The sequence below is a fragment of the Ovis aries genome, chromosome 7 (assembly GCF_016772045.2).
Source record: "Ovis aries strain OAR_USU_Benz2616 breed Rambouillet chromosome 7, ARS-UI_Ramb_v3.0, whole genome shotgun sequence".
Classification (NCBI taxonomy): domain Eukaryota; kingdom Metazoa; phylum Chordata; class Mammalia; order Artiodactyla; family Bovidae; genus Ovis; species Ovis aries.
The window spans coordinates 75686165-75702302 of NC_056060.1; the positions used below are offsets into that span (position 1 = coordinate 75686165).

Below are 16138 nucleotides of genomic sequence, written 5' to 3' on the forward strand. Positions count from 1 at the left end.
GAGGTGATGGAATTCCAGATGAACTATTTCAAATCCTAAATGATGATGCTGTTAAAAGTACTTGCTCTCAGTATGCCAGCAAATTTGGAAAACCCATCAGTGGCCACGGAACTGGAAAAGGTCAGTTTTCATTCTAGTCCCAAAGAAGGGTAATGCCAGAGAATGTTCAAACTACCACACAATTGCACTCATTTCACATGAGTGAAAGTAATGCTCAAAATCCTCCAAGCTTGGCTTCAACAGTATGTGAACTGAGAACTTCTAGATGTTCAAGCTGGATTTAGAAAAGGCAGAGGAACCAGAGATCAAATGGCCAACATCCATTGGATCATAGAAAAAAACAAGAGAATTCCAGAAAAACTACTTCTGCTTCATTGACTACGCTAAAGCCTTTGACAGTGTGGATCACAACAAACTCTGGAAAGTTCTTAAGAAAATGAGAATACCAGACCACCTTACCTGCCTCCTGTACACAGGTCAAGAAGCAGCAGTTAGAACTAGACAAGGAACAACGGACTAGTTCAAAATTGGGAAAGGATGACATCAGGGCTCTATTCTGTCACCCTGCTGATTTAACGAAGGCAATGAGTAGAAAACGGTGACGAATACAGTAGATATTAACCCAAGTTTATCAATAATTGCTTTAAATATCAGCAGTTTAAATACACTAAAAGACAGACTGTCAGATTGGATCAAAAGTCAAGATACATTGTGTACAGAAACTCTTTATATATGAAGACACATATAGATTAGACAGACATAAAGAGATGGAGAAAGATACACCATGCTAAACACTAAATAAAATAAAAAAGCTGAAGTAACTATATTAGCTTTGACAGAGCAGACTACAGAGCAAGGAAGAGTTTCAAGGGTAATAAATAGCATTAAAGGTGAAAGTGCTAGTCATTCAGTTGTGTCTGACTGTGCGGCTCCATGGACTCTAGCCCCCCAGACTCCTCTGTCAGTGGAATTATCCAGGTAAGAATAATGGAGTGGATAGCCTTTCCATCTCCAGGTGATCTTCCAGACCCAGGGACTGAATCCAGGTCTCCCACAATGCAGGCAGATTCTTTACCATCTGAGTCATCAGGAAAGTCCCAATAGGAGCATTATATAATAATAAAAGAGTCAGTTCTTCAAGAAGATATAATAATCCTTAATATGTGTGTACCTAACAACAGCTCATCAAAATATGTGATGCAGCAACCAACAGAACTACAAAAACACACTGCTCAGTCCACTGTTACAGGAGACGACACTTCAGCACTTCCGCCAGAAATGGACAGACATAGCAGAAAAGCAGTAAGGACACATCTGAACTCAACAGCAGTATTAATCAGCTGGATATGATTGGCACATCATCCAGCAACAACAAGGACTGCATATTTTTCTTAAGAAGAAAAATATGATTTTTTTTGAATAGGATTTGCATCCATACACGGTCAAAAAGAAGAATGAGGAACTCATTTTAAAAAATACAAAAAGCTGTCACCTGCCTCCCTTCTACTTCTTACATAATTTAGGGTATGAATTTTAAAATTTTGATCTTTTAAAATACCGAAACATTTTTCTTGCCTCAAATTTGGTATAATGATTGGAAGAGTTGTGGGGGTTACTTTTCCAAATGAAACCTATCTGGCACTTTTTCATTTATTGATATTATGAAGGAATACCTCCTACAACCAACCCCTTGGTTCCATATAGCAAAATTTGAAAACTGAATCCCTCATGACCTGGCCAGTATTTGATAATTATTGACTTTTGCTCCTGAATAATAGACCTCTAGATACCCAGATTCTTTTGAGTGATATAGTGGGAGGAGCAGAAGCAGATAAGAAAGGCCAGGGGCGAGTTTGTAAAAGGAAGAAAATATTTATTATTATCATTTATCTGCCAGGTAGACTTATGATGGTGAAACCAAAGGGATTAATAACATAGGATTCTCTAAAGGATATAGATATCTGTTAAAATGGATCCAGTGAAATTGTTCCCATCCCTGTAGAATTAAAAACAAAACAAAACCAAAGATAAAACACATCAAATGAACTTTTACCCTTTGGATCACAAGTAGTGGTATGAAGACAAGCTGTACAAACCTTGATTAAGTCAAATCACATCTTACTTTGTTTCCTCATCTTCAAAATGGAAATAGTGCCTGCCTTACAAAACACTGGTAAGAATTAATTGAGAAAACATGTGTACAGTGCCTGGCTCATATTGGGCATGCACCAGGGTTACTTCTCCTCCTAGTTCCTTTCAGCATCAGTAGTAATATCTGGACTTCAGTCCTTGAATTCACTAGTTACTTGTCGTGAGATCTTTATAAGATCAAAGTATTTTGTCTCTCCGAGCCTTATTTTCCTTTGGTATAAGATCATTAATATCCAAATTATAAAGCTGTGGTTGCAATTCATTTCCTTGTATCATCTAGGAGATTTTCATTGAATCTAAATCTGATGTTAAACTGCTAAAGTCTTATATAAATATGTGAGTTTTACTGAATAGATATTTTGGACACCAAATTCACATTTTTTTAAAGGAATATATAGTAGGAGGAATATAATAAGGAAAAGTAAATCTCTAGTTTTGTTTTTTAATGGGAGGACTCTATACTAGCTTACTTAATTTTTGCTTAATATAATTCATTGGGAAAGTGGGGAAATTATGGGTTGAAGGATTTATTTTCACTTGAAATAATAGCTACTTCTAGAAAGGATATACATAGGGCACCAAGTTAGGGAGTCCAAACGCTTAAATGTACCTCTTTCTTTCTTTTTGTTCTTTCTATCTTAGGTGACATTATTTTGAAATGAGACTTCAGCATACGGTAATGGTTTTGTGGGCAGATACTAGAAAATGATACTGTATGATATCTTTTATGTGCAATTTAAAAATAATACAAATGAATACACATGCAAAACAGAAGCAAACTCAGATTTAGGAGCTTCACTGTTGGCTCACTGATAAGAACTTGCCTGCCAATGCGGGAGATGTGGGTTTGATCCCCTGGAGGAGGAAATAGCAACCCACTCCAGTATTCTTGCCTGGAGAATCCCATGGGCGGGGGAGTCCATGGGGTTGTAGAGAGTCAGACACGACTTAGCAATCACACAGATTGGAAAATTATTAAGTACTGAAAATTTTCTGGCTTGTTAATTACCAAAGAAAGAACTAATAAACTCTTATTAAAATTTAATATTAAACTTTAGTTGGTAAATTAAGACTCATAAATGAATCATGTTAAATGAGTTTGAATTAGGTCAATATTATTGGTGAATTCAGTAGTGTGTTAAATCAATATAAATTCTGTGACATAATCACAGAATAGAAATTGATATATGTATGGTATATTGTATTGAAGGGTTGCAAATTGATGAACTGGGAAGTTGGTATTTTTAATGATGTTATAAATCCATGAATTTCAGTTAGATTTACTTGAATATGAATCACTTTTATGAAAATTAGCAGTAAAATATTATTGCTTTCATATTCTGTAGCAGTTGTGTCAGCTTTTGCATATAATCAAATGAATATAAAATTTAACTTTTTTGCATGTTTCCCAAAGTTTAGAAAATGATGTAGCATATAGAGTGTTAATTACTGTTAAGAATTCCCAGTTTATCATTTTATTTGACAATATGTAGCTCCTTAAAGTGAGCGATTTCACTTTGACTTTTCACTTTCATGCATTGGAGAAGGAAATGGCAACCCATTCCAGTATTCTTGCCTAGAGAATCCTAGGGATGGGGGAGCCTGGTGGGCTGCCATCTATGGGGTTGCACAGAGTGTGCACAGAGTCGGACACGACTGAAGCGACCTAGCAGCTCCTTAAAGTGAAGTTGCTCAGTTGCGTCGGACTCTTTGTGAACCCCATGGGCTGTAGCCTGCCAGGCTCCTCCATCCATGGGATTTTCCAGAAAAGAATACTGGAGTGGGTTGCCATTTCCTTCTCCAGGGAATCTTCCCGACCCAGGGATCAAACCCTGGTCTCCTGCACTGCAGGCAGACTCTTTACCATCTGAACCACCAGGGAAGCCTGTGTAATTCCTTATTAAATGCTTATTAACAACTTTGAAAATGACCTACAAAGTAGAGAATAGTCTCTGCATGCAGTCTTTACCTGCAGGAAAAAGAATAGATGAAAATATAATAAAAACTAAATTGTGAATGCATTGAGTGCAGACAGGTTTCTGCTGACAAAATGGATGTGAATTTATGTGTGAATGTTAAGGACATGTGGATATGTTGATTATAGCAACTGTTAGTATTGTTGTAAAGCAAATGATTTGCAGAGTTAGGTTAAATGCATTATGGGTATGGCTGAGATCAAAATAACATTAATTTGTTCAAAGTTTTTTTGTTTTTTGGTATTAAAAAAATATTTATTCAGCGGCGCGGGTCTTAGTTGCAGCATACGCGATCTTTTAGTTGTGACATGAGAATTCTATTTGTGGCATATGAGGTCTTCAGTTGCAGCATGCCATTTCTTACTGTAGCATGTGGGACCTAGTTCCTCGAACAGGAATCAAACCCCAGCCCCAGTGCATTGGGAGCTTGGAGTCTTAGCCACTGCACCACCAGGGAAGTCCCAGCATTGTGTTTGTTTTTTTAAGAAGCCAGATACTTTTGTATAATACTAGGTAACTTAACTACTTTTCTGGTAATAATTTAATGTTAAGAACAAGTAGATTTCTGTGATTGTACATTTATAAGATATTATTTGGACAAGTCACTTATAAAGTAATATGATTCATATACTTTTCTTTTTTATTGTGATAAAATATGTATAACAAAATCCACCACTTAACCATTTAAAGTGTATGATCCAGTAGTGTGAAACATGTTCACATTGTTGTGCAGCCATCACCAGTGTCCATCTCCAGAACTTTATCATCATTCTGAGTAAAATTGCACGTTAAACAGTAACTCCCCATTCTTCCTGACTTCAAGCCCCTGTCGCATGGAGTTGATATCCAAAATATTTAAAGAGCTCGTAAAACTCAACATCAGAAAAACAAAAAGCCCTGTTAAAAAATGGGCAGATGATCTGAACAGATAATGCATGAAAAAATGCCCAGTATTGTTAATTATCAGAGAAATGCAAATCAAAGCCTCAATGAGATGTTACCTCAAGCCTGTCAGAATGGCAATCATCAAAAGGAACAGAAGCAAATAATTGGCCAGGATGTGGAGAAAAGGGTACCCTTGTACATTGTTGACAAGAGTGTAAATTGGTGCAGCCATTGTAGAAAAAAGTATGGTAGTTTCTCAAAAAACTAAAAATAGAACTACTATATGACTCAGAAATTCCACTCCTGAGTATATATCTGAAATATCAAAAACACTGATGTGAAAACAATACGTGCATGACAGTGTTCTCAGCGGCATTATTTACAGTTACCAAGATAGAGAAGCAGCTTGTGTCCCTCAGCAGAAGAATGGATCAAGAAGATATGGTATGTTCACAGACACATACCCACATATACAAGAATGCTGCTCAGCCATAAAAAAGAATGAAATTTTGCCATTTGCAAAAACATGGATGGAGTTTTAACATGGAGGATATTATGGTACGTGAAATAAATCAGACAGAGAGAGACAAATACTGAATTTTATCACTTATATTTGGAATCTAAAAAAATAAAACAAATTAGTGAATATAACAAAAAGAAACAGACTCACAGATAGAGCAAACTAGTAGTTACTGGTGGGAGAAAGATGGTATGGGGGTCTAGGGGATTAAGAGGTACAGCCTACTATGTACAAAATAAATAAGCTATAAGGATATATTGAATAGCACAGGAAATATAACTGATATTTATAATAATTGTAAATGAATTATATAACCTTTAAAAAAATGTATCACTATGTTACACACCTGAAACTTACATAATATTATACAACTACAAATTAATAAAAAATATCAAAATAATGGAAAGCAAAAAAAACAAAGAATTCACATTCTCCCTAATACCCAGGCCCTTTAACCACTGTTCTGTCTCTGAATTTGGCTACTCTCAGTTTCTTATGTGAGTTGAATTATACAGTATTTTCCCTTTTGTAATTGACTTCTTTTACTTAGCATAGTGTCTTCAGGGTTCATCCATGTTGTCCCATGTATCAGAATTCCAGTCTTTTTAAGACTAATATTTCTTTATGCATATGCCACATTTTGTTTATCCATTTATCTGTCGTTGAATGTTTGGGTTGTTTCTACCTTTTGGCACTTGTGAATAGTGCTGCTGTGAACACTGATGTGCAAATATTTGTTCAATGGTGGTCATGTGTATTTTTAATATATATTTTAACATTTAAAGATATTTGAGGTAATGAAATTCTATTTGAATGGACTGAATAAATATCTGTGTTTTCACTGATATCAGTGGTTGTTTATTGAATACCCCTCATGTATTCCAGCCCCCAGGCCACAGGCCACAGAGGGTCCCTGGCCAGTTATGAACTGGGCCACACAGCAGGAGGTGAAATGTGCAAAGAAATGAAGTACTCCCCATTGTTCACATTACCACCTGAGCTTTACTTCCTGTCCGATCATCAGCAGCATTAGATTCTCACAGATTTTCATATATCACAATGTAGTGATGATAATAGAAATAAGTGCACAATCAATGTAATGCACTTGAATTATCTTGAAACCACCCCCACCCATGTTTGTGGAAAAACTGTTTTCTACAAAACTGGTTCCTAGTGCTAAAATGGTTGAGGACTACTGTTCTAAGGGATATAAAGAGAATATTTATTGAATACTTACTGTGAATTGGAGATTAGGGACATAAAGAGTAATAAAACCATGTTACTGTTTTTGAAGAACTTGCAATCTAATAAGAATGGTAGGATGTGTATATAAAAACAGAACGACCTGGTAGCATATACTTTTTGAAGCTGAAGAGATGTTCACAGTCTGATCCAGACCAGCATCTTCTCATGCTAAGATTTTTGCATGTCATCCTAATCAGTTAAGAGGCAAAATACATGACCATAATCAACAAGCATATGCCATTCAAGTGTATGTATTTAACATCCAAGCATAAATTTTGTTATCAATCATTACACTCTGCAAAGCAGTCTTCTCCAATAACAGCATCCTTAGAATGGCTTATATTCTTTTATCCAAACTCCTACCTTAACTCTGACTTAATCTCCTATCTTCACCTCCACCTTGAGTTGTATAATTTTTTGCTGTGGATGTGTTTATTATGCGTGTAAACTGACTGAAGTGTAGGTGAGTAAAAGGTGAAATGATGAACTCTGTATGTGTTTCAAGTTTCTTTCCAGGCTTAGATGATTCTAATTTTATCCCTATAGTACCTGGATTTCCAGGTGAAAGAAAACAGAATAAGCAAGTCTAGAGGTTTCTCAACAGATCTATTTCATAATAATTTAAAAGGAAAAAATGTGATTGGAATAAAAACATTTTGGTGTGCTTTGGTGTTTCAGTGATATTTCTCCCTCTCTCAAGCCATTTTTTTTCTGGAAAAACAAAATCAATCCTTTGTGAATTCAGTCATAATTTTCGAGTTTAGTTGTATTTTTAAGGTTTTTCTGGCTGCACCGTCTGGACCTTTTAGATACCACTCTTTTTTTCCTATTTCCTAACGTTTCTAACTGAAGTGTTAGAAAGACCAAAGGAAGACATACAACCAGCTGTTAGATTCACATTTCCTTTGGATGATGTTTTGAAGTTCAGAAAAGGAACTTTGAAAAATTTAAACACAGCTGAGCAGAGTTTCCAAGAGGCAATACTGTAATACTACTTCTTTCTCCATATTTATTTTCTTGACTCAGTACTGAACCTGAATTCTGCGTGGTGAAGACATTTATAGACTCATTACACTGTAGGGTGAAAAAAAAGGAAAAAGCTAATTTCAAAGTTAAAATTAGAAAAAAGGAGATAATTGTAGAAGTGAGGAAGGATGAATGAACAAGGATGATCATTCATTCATTCAGCACGTATATGAAAGTCTACTATGTACCAGACACACCACTAAATACTGGAAATAAAGCAATGAATAAAATAGGATCAGTACCACGCCTGGAACTTTGATTGCTCGTAAGAGTGAGTAGAACATAATAGGCTCTTAAAAATAACTTGAATAAATGAATGTCTTGAATAAATAAACTTGAATAAATAAATACATTGTGGAGAAGAATTTGGGGGTAAAGGACATTTTAGTGAAAAAGTATGAAGTGTCCTGTTCATTGTATTTGAGATACTTCATTTAAAAAATGGAAACAAATAAAATACTTATTAATGGGGAAAATGACTTAGTTATGGTAATACATAGAATGTAATACATTGGAGCCCTTAAAAATAATGACATTGAAGTATGTTGGCTAACATAAAAGATGTTCTTTACCTAATGTCAAATTAAGCAAAGTCGGGTATAGAATAGGATGTATGGAATGATTCTTTTGAGATTATTTACATTTATGTAAAATATCTTTAGAGATAGTGGAAACTTTGGAATCAGACATTCTTGGGGTCCATAAAAGTGTACTTCATAAAAGTTATTCGTTAACTACTGGGGTCCAGCCCCGGTTGGATCCAGGGTATCTGAAGTGTGGACGGCGAGGCGAGAGAGATATATAGATATAGAGAGAGATGAGGAAAGAATTTGCAGTTAAGAGAACAGAGGAGAGAAAAGAGGCTGATATTCATTGGTTTACAGAGAGTCAATAAAGCCTCAGACAAAAGACTTGCTCTGTTCATGTAGGCCACAGACGCCCTCTTGAATAGCAGAAGGTGCCCTGCCTTGGGCTCCCTCTCGCGTGGGTCTTAGAAGCCTGGGCAGGAAAGTGAACTCAGAGGGTCCCAGCATTCCAGGGGATTAGCCTGAAAAAGAGATAAAGAGAGAAAGAAAGTACGACCTGGGGAGGCCAAGCTTGTGCAAGACCCATAACTTTATTTTCAAAAGGAGCTTATATACTCTAAGTTTTACATAATGGACGATGCAGAGTCATGCAGGGGCAGCAGTCCTGACCCTTATCGATACCAGGCTTTCTTTCTGCATACCTTTCCGTATTCATTAGGTGATTTACATTATCATCTTCTGGCCAGGAGGCCTATTAACATTGTATGGCTTTTTTCCTTGATAAATGTTAATCAACCAAAAAAAACCTCATTTTCCCTTGAAGTGTTTTTTCTTTAATCTGCATCACCCTCAAAGTTCTAAATAAAGTTACATTCTTATAGAACAAAGGTGCAGTGGGTTACAACAAAGAAAGTACTTAACTCAAAGATCTAATGTTGCTAATACCAGGGCTACTACCTGTTTTTTCTATATACCAACTATATCAACAAATAAAAGATATGAAAACTTGGCAGCAAGTATTGGCTCAGCAGTGAAACCCTTAACCAGTTCTATTCTAATGGTTTTTAACTCCTCAAAAGGCTCCACATTCCTAGAGAGTTTTAAGCTCCCCGTGCCTCTTGTGGTTGGGAGGCTGTAAACAATCACATGCGTAGTTGTAAGTGTCCGGATGAACCTATCAGGCTAGTTAGAAAGCTATCAGAGGGGTTTGAATTGAAACACTCTTATCATGCCCAGGAGACTTATTAACTAGAGTTATAAGGTGGTCAGGGACAGCCCCCATTAATATCAGAAGAGTTTGGCAAAAAGCATAAGATAGTAAGATGGACAAATTCTAGTTTTGGGGTACGTACTCAAGCAGGTCCAGGGGATCCCTCGGGTCCTGATCCACCTTGCCCGTCAGGTCTCTCCGCATGACCTTGTCATGGGTGGGATCTCCCGTGCTGGCTCCCGGCAGTTATCATGTGTCAAAGTTTTATCTAACTAATGAGGGAACAATCAGGAAGACCAAAGAACCTCTTATAAGAGTTTTTGAGCATCAGGAGTTCTTGTCTTCATTTAGGAAAAGGATGCTAAGATAAAATTGCTAAGCCACACAGAAGTCTCATCAAATTTCTGAAGGAAAAGGAAACCATATCACCTTGGAAACTTGGAATGTAAAGCAGTAAATTCAATTTAAATATCATCATGGTCTTTATCATCATCTCAAGTATCATCAAATATATCAGTTTCATTGATTTTAGCATGGTTTGGAAGCTTGCTATATGCCTTCAGAGTTATAGCTTTATCTGCATTGTATTTTAAAATTACATCAGCTTAGTTACCCTATTAGTCTGGCAGACCAACCAATAAAATATCTGAGGTATTTATTTAAACCATTTTTCTCAACTTTCCTTTGTTACAGCATAGCCTCTTTACACATCAGAATACACTGCTTCTACTCATTCATTTACCAACATTTTGATTTCCTGAGTATACTCTTCTTCATTCATACTCTTCATACACCAACTTTTTTTATTCATTGTCTTTCTTACCCTTGCATCTGTTTAACCTCCGTAACCTTATTTTTGGGCATGGCAATGCCTCCCAGCATCTCAGATTTGTTTCTTGTGGTGGCAGTGGTAGCTGCTCCTTTGAGTGGCACATGGGACAAAGTAGCATATAGTACAGATGGAACCACATATGTGGGCAAGTTTTGACTGAATTTTTCTAAGATATACTTAGCAGCATAAAAATTCTTTCCTTCCTTCTTCCCTTTCTGTGTATGTTAATGTTTTAAGGTGTTGTTTTATTTTTTTGGGTGGGGAGGGCAGGTATAGAGTTATCTTTACTCTCAGCTTTCTTAGCCTCATTACTAAGGTGGACCTCTCTTCTTCTGTCTTTACTAATTGTCCCAAGGATTCCGTGAGGACTTTTATATCTTGCTTGTGAGAACATGGATGATTCCTGGCCCTGTGTAAGCACTGGGAATTACCTCCCTTTTGTTACCTGGTAATTTTTCTTGCCTGGAAGTTGTTTTTGTTCAACCATCTCATTTTATGCATATGCAAAATTGATATTCAGGTAAAATTTAAATAGATCTTTCCCCGTCTTCTTAAATAGGCCTTTGTGATGCTCTCAGTTCAGGATGGTAGCCGGTCAGCCTTCTCTGTCCATGAGATTCTCCAGGCAAGAATAGTGGAGTAATAGTAATAGTGCCATTCCCTTCTCCAGGGGATCTTCCTGACCCAGGGATTGAACCCAGGTCTCCTGCATTGCAGGCGGATTCTTTACCATCTGAGCCACCAGGGAGGCCCCAGTTGCTTACATATGGAAGTCAATTCTGGATTCTATTATTCCCTCATGGGTGAAAGTAGAGATTTCTTAACACTTTTAAATTGGAGAATGATATTCTTAGTGAGTGATATATCCTGCTCAAATTGTTTTCAAATACTATTACGTGTAAAAATTCATTTTTAAAAGTGCTGCCTAAATTAAATTTATCTTAGTAACAACATCTCTTCTGCACATAGGTGTAAATAAAATCTGCTTTGGCTGCTTTTCTTCTAGTATTAGTTACCAGTCAACTGATGCATTAAATGAAAGTTGGTATAACCCTAATGATTTATAATAGCTGATACTTTTTGGTACTGCTTTGCCTCACTGAAGAGCACTGCTGTTTTATGGTGCTTCTTTTCTTTTAAACATGATTCAATTTAGCTAAAAGAACAAAAACAAAAGCAGTAACCTTAACATAACTCTCACTTAATATAGAAACTTTTTATTAATAAAAAATCTGTTTTATATTCCATCTATTGAGATACAGTGAAAAAATATTAATTTAGTGCTAATTATTTCTTTGAAATTCTTTCAGTTAGTTTAAAAGCATTGGTAAGTGGTAGTAGAATTGAATTGAGAATGTCTCATTAAGTTTGGAATTAAGAAAGTAAAGGATGTATTTGGTGAAGAACAATACAAATTTTGTTGTTTTTGTTTGTTTTAAGGATCTGAGATGTTCATGAAAGAGTTAACAACTGTCATGGTTACGGTTGATTCAGTTCGCAACATGAACTTCATTCTTTATCTTTAATGTTTCAGTTACTATACTAGGTACAAGGTGCCCTATCTAGTAGTCATTTTGTGTCTATTGTGTCCTTAAAAGAGATACTTGAAATTCTTAGGGGAATGTTTGAAAATGAGTCAGTAGTAGCATTGTGATTTGAATGTCATATGCTGAGGCTTAAGGAAGGTATTTTTGTCTCTAGCATCAGAATTACATATAAGTAAATCTTTAAAAAAAAATCCTAAAGAAATTTATAGCCCTAATTTACATGTCTCTCAAGGGATGAGGGTTAGGATTATAATTATAGATGAGAGAACTATAAAGGCACTAATTCTAACAGATGGTAGCAGACTGTCCAAATTTTTGTTACTTTTGTTATTTCTTAAAATTGTTTTCTAATACCTTTAAAATGACTGTTTTTAGATACAGCCATTGAGTTTGGTATAGCAATAGACTGTTTACTCTTTAGTTTTTTTTCATAGCAGATACAAAATGCAGACATCTAATTATTCAGAATCTTTTAGACACTAATGGCTATTTACTTGTGAGAAAATTTAAACTGGTATGTGACAGTCACTAGATCCATCTGTCAAAGCAGCTTTAGGTTTTGGTCTGTTATTACTAAAAGCGATGGGTCTTACCATAGAGTGACCTGGGCCACATGGATGCACTGCATTTCTTTCCCTGAGATGACTTACCACTGAAAGTCATGGATTCAGTTTGTTATTTTGGTTGCATGTTCCCTTGTCACTTTGCTACTAAAGTGTAATAATCCCTCAACAATAATGGTTTTGGTCAGCCAAGCCATATTGCTTTGATTCATTTGGAGTCGAGAACAGGGACTCTGTAGTGAAATAGATCTGACTATGAATCTCTGCTCCTCCTGGTTTTGTGACCTTAGGTGAATTACTTAACCTCTGCTGATGCATTTGATATTAGTATAGTTTACTAGTTTAAATGTGTGAACTCTGGAGCTAGTTTGTCGGGATTTGAATCCTGGTTGTGCTGCTTATAAGCTGGGTGACTTCAGGCATGTTTCTAACTTTCTGCCTCCTCTTTCATATCTGTAAATTAGAGATAAGAATAGTACTTATCTGTAAACACTTTGAGTTTTTTAAACCTACCTGGAATGTAATAAGTACTCAATACATGAATACTAGTATTATCTATGTAAAAATGAGGACAGAAATAACATAAGAAGGCTGTTATGAGGCCTGAATGGTAAAATAAATACAGCACTTCACACTGGGACTTAGTAATGTTCAGTAAATGATGGTTCTATAAAGAGATTGGGGCTTCCTGGGTGGCGCTAGTGCTAAAGAACCCACCTGCCAGTGTAGGAGGCATGAGACCCAGGTTTGAATCCTGGGTTAGGAAGATCCCCTGGAGGAGGGCATGGCAACCCACTCCAGTATTCTTCCCTGGAGGAATCCCTTGGACAGAGGAGCCTGGCCAGCCTGGTCCATAGGATTGCACAGAGATGGACATGACTGAAGTGATTTAGCATGCACACATGTAAGGAAATTAATATTATGATGCAGCAGATATATCTGTGGAGTAAGTATAGATCCAGGATTTGTAATAAAAGAGACCACACTGAAACTCCATTGCTAGTTGGTTAGGACAACAATGAGTTCCAGCATTCTGTTAGGTCACTTGTACAGAACAAATCAACTTTTCTATCCCAACTGATGCACAGATGGGGCACATGAAAAAATCCTATCCAGTGCTGGGCTGGATGAAGCACAAGCTGGAATCAAGATTGCTGGAAGAAATATCAATAACCTCAGATATGCAGATGACAACACCTTTATACCAGAAAGCAAAGAGGAACTAAAGAGCCTCTTAATGAAGGTGAAAGAGGAGAATGAGAAAGCTGGCTCAAAACTCAACCTACAAAAAATTAAGATCATGGCATCTGGTCCCATCACTTCATGGCAAATAGATGGGGAAAAAATGGAAACAATGACAGACTTTATTTTTGTGGGCTCCAAAAATCACTGCAGATGGTGACTGCAGCCATGAAATTAAAAGACATTTGCTTCTTGGAAGGAAAACTATGACAAGCCTCAGTTCAGTTCAGTCACTCAGTCTTGTCCGACTCTTTGTGACCCCATGGATTGCAGCACACCAGGCCTCCCTGTCCATCACCAGCCAACTCCTGGAGCTTGCTCAAATTCATGTGCATTGAGCTGGTGATGCCATCCAACCATCTCATCCTCTGTCGTCCCATTCTCCTCCTGCCTTCAGTCTTTCCCACCGTCAGGGTCTTTTCCAATGAGTCAGTTCTTTGCATCAGGTAGCCAAAGTACTGGAGCTTCAGCTTCAGCAAAAGTCCTTCCAATGAATATTCAGGACTGATTTTTCGGATTGACTGGTTTGATCTCCTTGCAGTCCAAGGGACTTCTAAGAGTCTTCTCCAACACCACACTTCAAAAGCATCAAGTCTTTGGCACTCAGCTTTCTTTATGATCCAACTCTCACATCCATACATGACTACTGGAAAAACCATAGCTTTGACTAGACGTACCTTAACCTAGACAGTGTATTAAAAAGCAGAGACATTACTTTGCCAACAAAGGTCCATCTTGTCAAAGCTATGGTTTTTCCAGTAGTCAGGCATGGATGTGAGGGTTGGACCATAAACAAGGCTGAGCACTGAAGAATTGATGCTTTTGAACTGTGGTGTTGGAGAAGACTCTTGAGAGTGCCTTGGATAACACGGAGATCAAACCAGTCAATCCTAAAGGAGATCAGTCCTGAATATTCATTGGAAGGACTGATGCTAAAGCGGAAACTCCAGTACTTTGGCCACCTGATGCGAAGAACTGACTCATTGGAAAAGACCCCAGTAGTGGGAAGGACTGAAGGCAGGAGGAGAAGGGGACAACAGAGGATGAGATGATTGGATGGCATCACCTAATGGACATGAGTTTGAGCAAGCTCTGGGAGGTGCTGAAGGATAGGGAAGCCTGACATGCTGCGGTCCAGGGAGTCACAAAGAGTCAGACATGACTGAGGCACTGAACAGCAACAACAGAGATTTCAGAATTAGAATTGCAGTCCTGGTGTACCTATTATGACACAGTTTGCAACTGGCCACACTCCACAGCTGGCCAAGAAAGTAAATGCAATTATTGGGAAAAGCTTTTATGTCAGCCACTAAAGATACGACATCAAAGTTTTCCCAATATGAAGGGTTATTAGAAATTTTGAAAAACAAAGTGAGTCATGATGCAGGCTCCTCATATTCTACTCAATCCTAAAATCTCATATTCTAGTCAGTTCTAAAATTTACCCTTCTTCTGTAGTAATAGAATCCTGACTTTTTGTTTTTAGCTAGGCACATTGATGCCTGGAATAAAGACTATTTCCCAGCTATGTGACTAAGTTCTGGCAAAAAAGATAAAAACAGAAGCATTATGTGTGTGCTTAGAAAAGGCACTGACTCAACTGTAAGAGACCCCGTTTTGCCATTCAGTTTCTCTTCTTCTTTTTGACGTGTATTGAAGATATAATAACTGGAGCTTTAGCATACAGTTTGGGCCATGAGGTGATTTTGATGATGGAAGCCAGGGACCTAGAAAGGTAGAGAAGTTAGAAACTTTGGTCCCTAAGAATACTTGCAACTGACATCTCTACATCACCTGTCTCTAGACAACTTTTACAAAAGAAAAATAAATCTCAATGTTGTTTAATCTAAGTTACTGCTGTGTTTGGGTATTCTGTATTTTGCAGAATATATTATTATACTGAGCGGAAGGAATAAATATTAAAGCACTATAAATCCCTTATGATTATACAGTGGAAGTGAGAAATAGATTTAAGGGCCTAGATCTGATAGATAGAGTGCCTGATGAACTATGGAATGAAGTTCATGACATTGTGCAGGAGACAGGGATCAAGACCATCCCCATGTAAAAGAAATGCAAAAAAGCAAAATGGCTGTCTGGGGAGGCCTTACAAATAGCTGTGAAGAGAAGAGAGGTGAAAAGCAAAGGAGAAAAGGAAAGATATAGGCATCTGAATGCAGAGTTCCAAAGAATAGCAAGAAGAGATAAGAAAGCCTTCTTCAGCGATCAATGCAAAGAAATAGAGGGAAACAACAGATTGGGAAAGACTAGAAATCCCTTCAAGAAAATTAGAGATACCAAGGGAACATTCCATGAAAAGATGGGCTCGATCAAGGAGAGAAATGGTATGGACCTAACAGAAGCAGAAGATATTAAGAAGAGGTGGCAAGAATACATGGAAGACTGTACAAAAA

General features: G+C 37.1%; 1 protein-coding gene across 16 annotated transcripts in view; it reads left to right on the forward strand.

Annotated features, from left to right (window-relative positions):
* The window catches only part of FUT8 (fucosyltransferase 8), a 315633-nt gene that overhangs the window by 108569 nt on the left and 190926 nt on the right, over positions 1-16138 (forward strand). For 2 of the 16 annotated variants that reach the window (XM_042252632.1, XM_060418178.1), the window contains exon 4: positions 2794-2827. The exons of the other annotated variants lie outside the window; for them this stretch is intronic. The gene's annotated coding sequence lies outside the window, so the exon portion shown is untranslated. The remainder of the gene's footprint in view (positions 1-2793; positions 2828-16138) is intronic. 16 annotated transcript variants of the gene reach the window in all.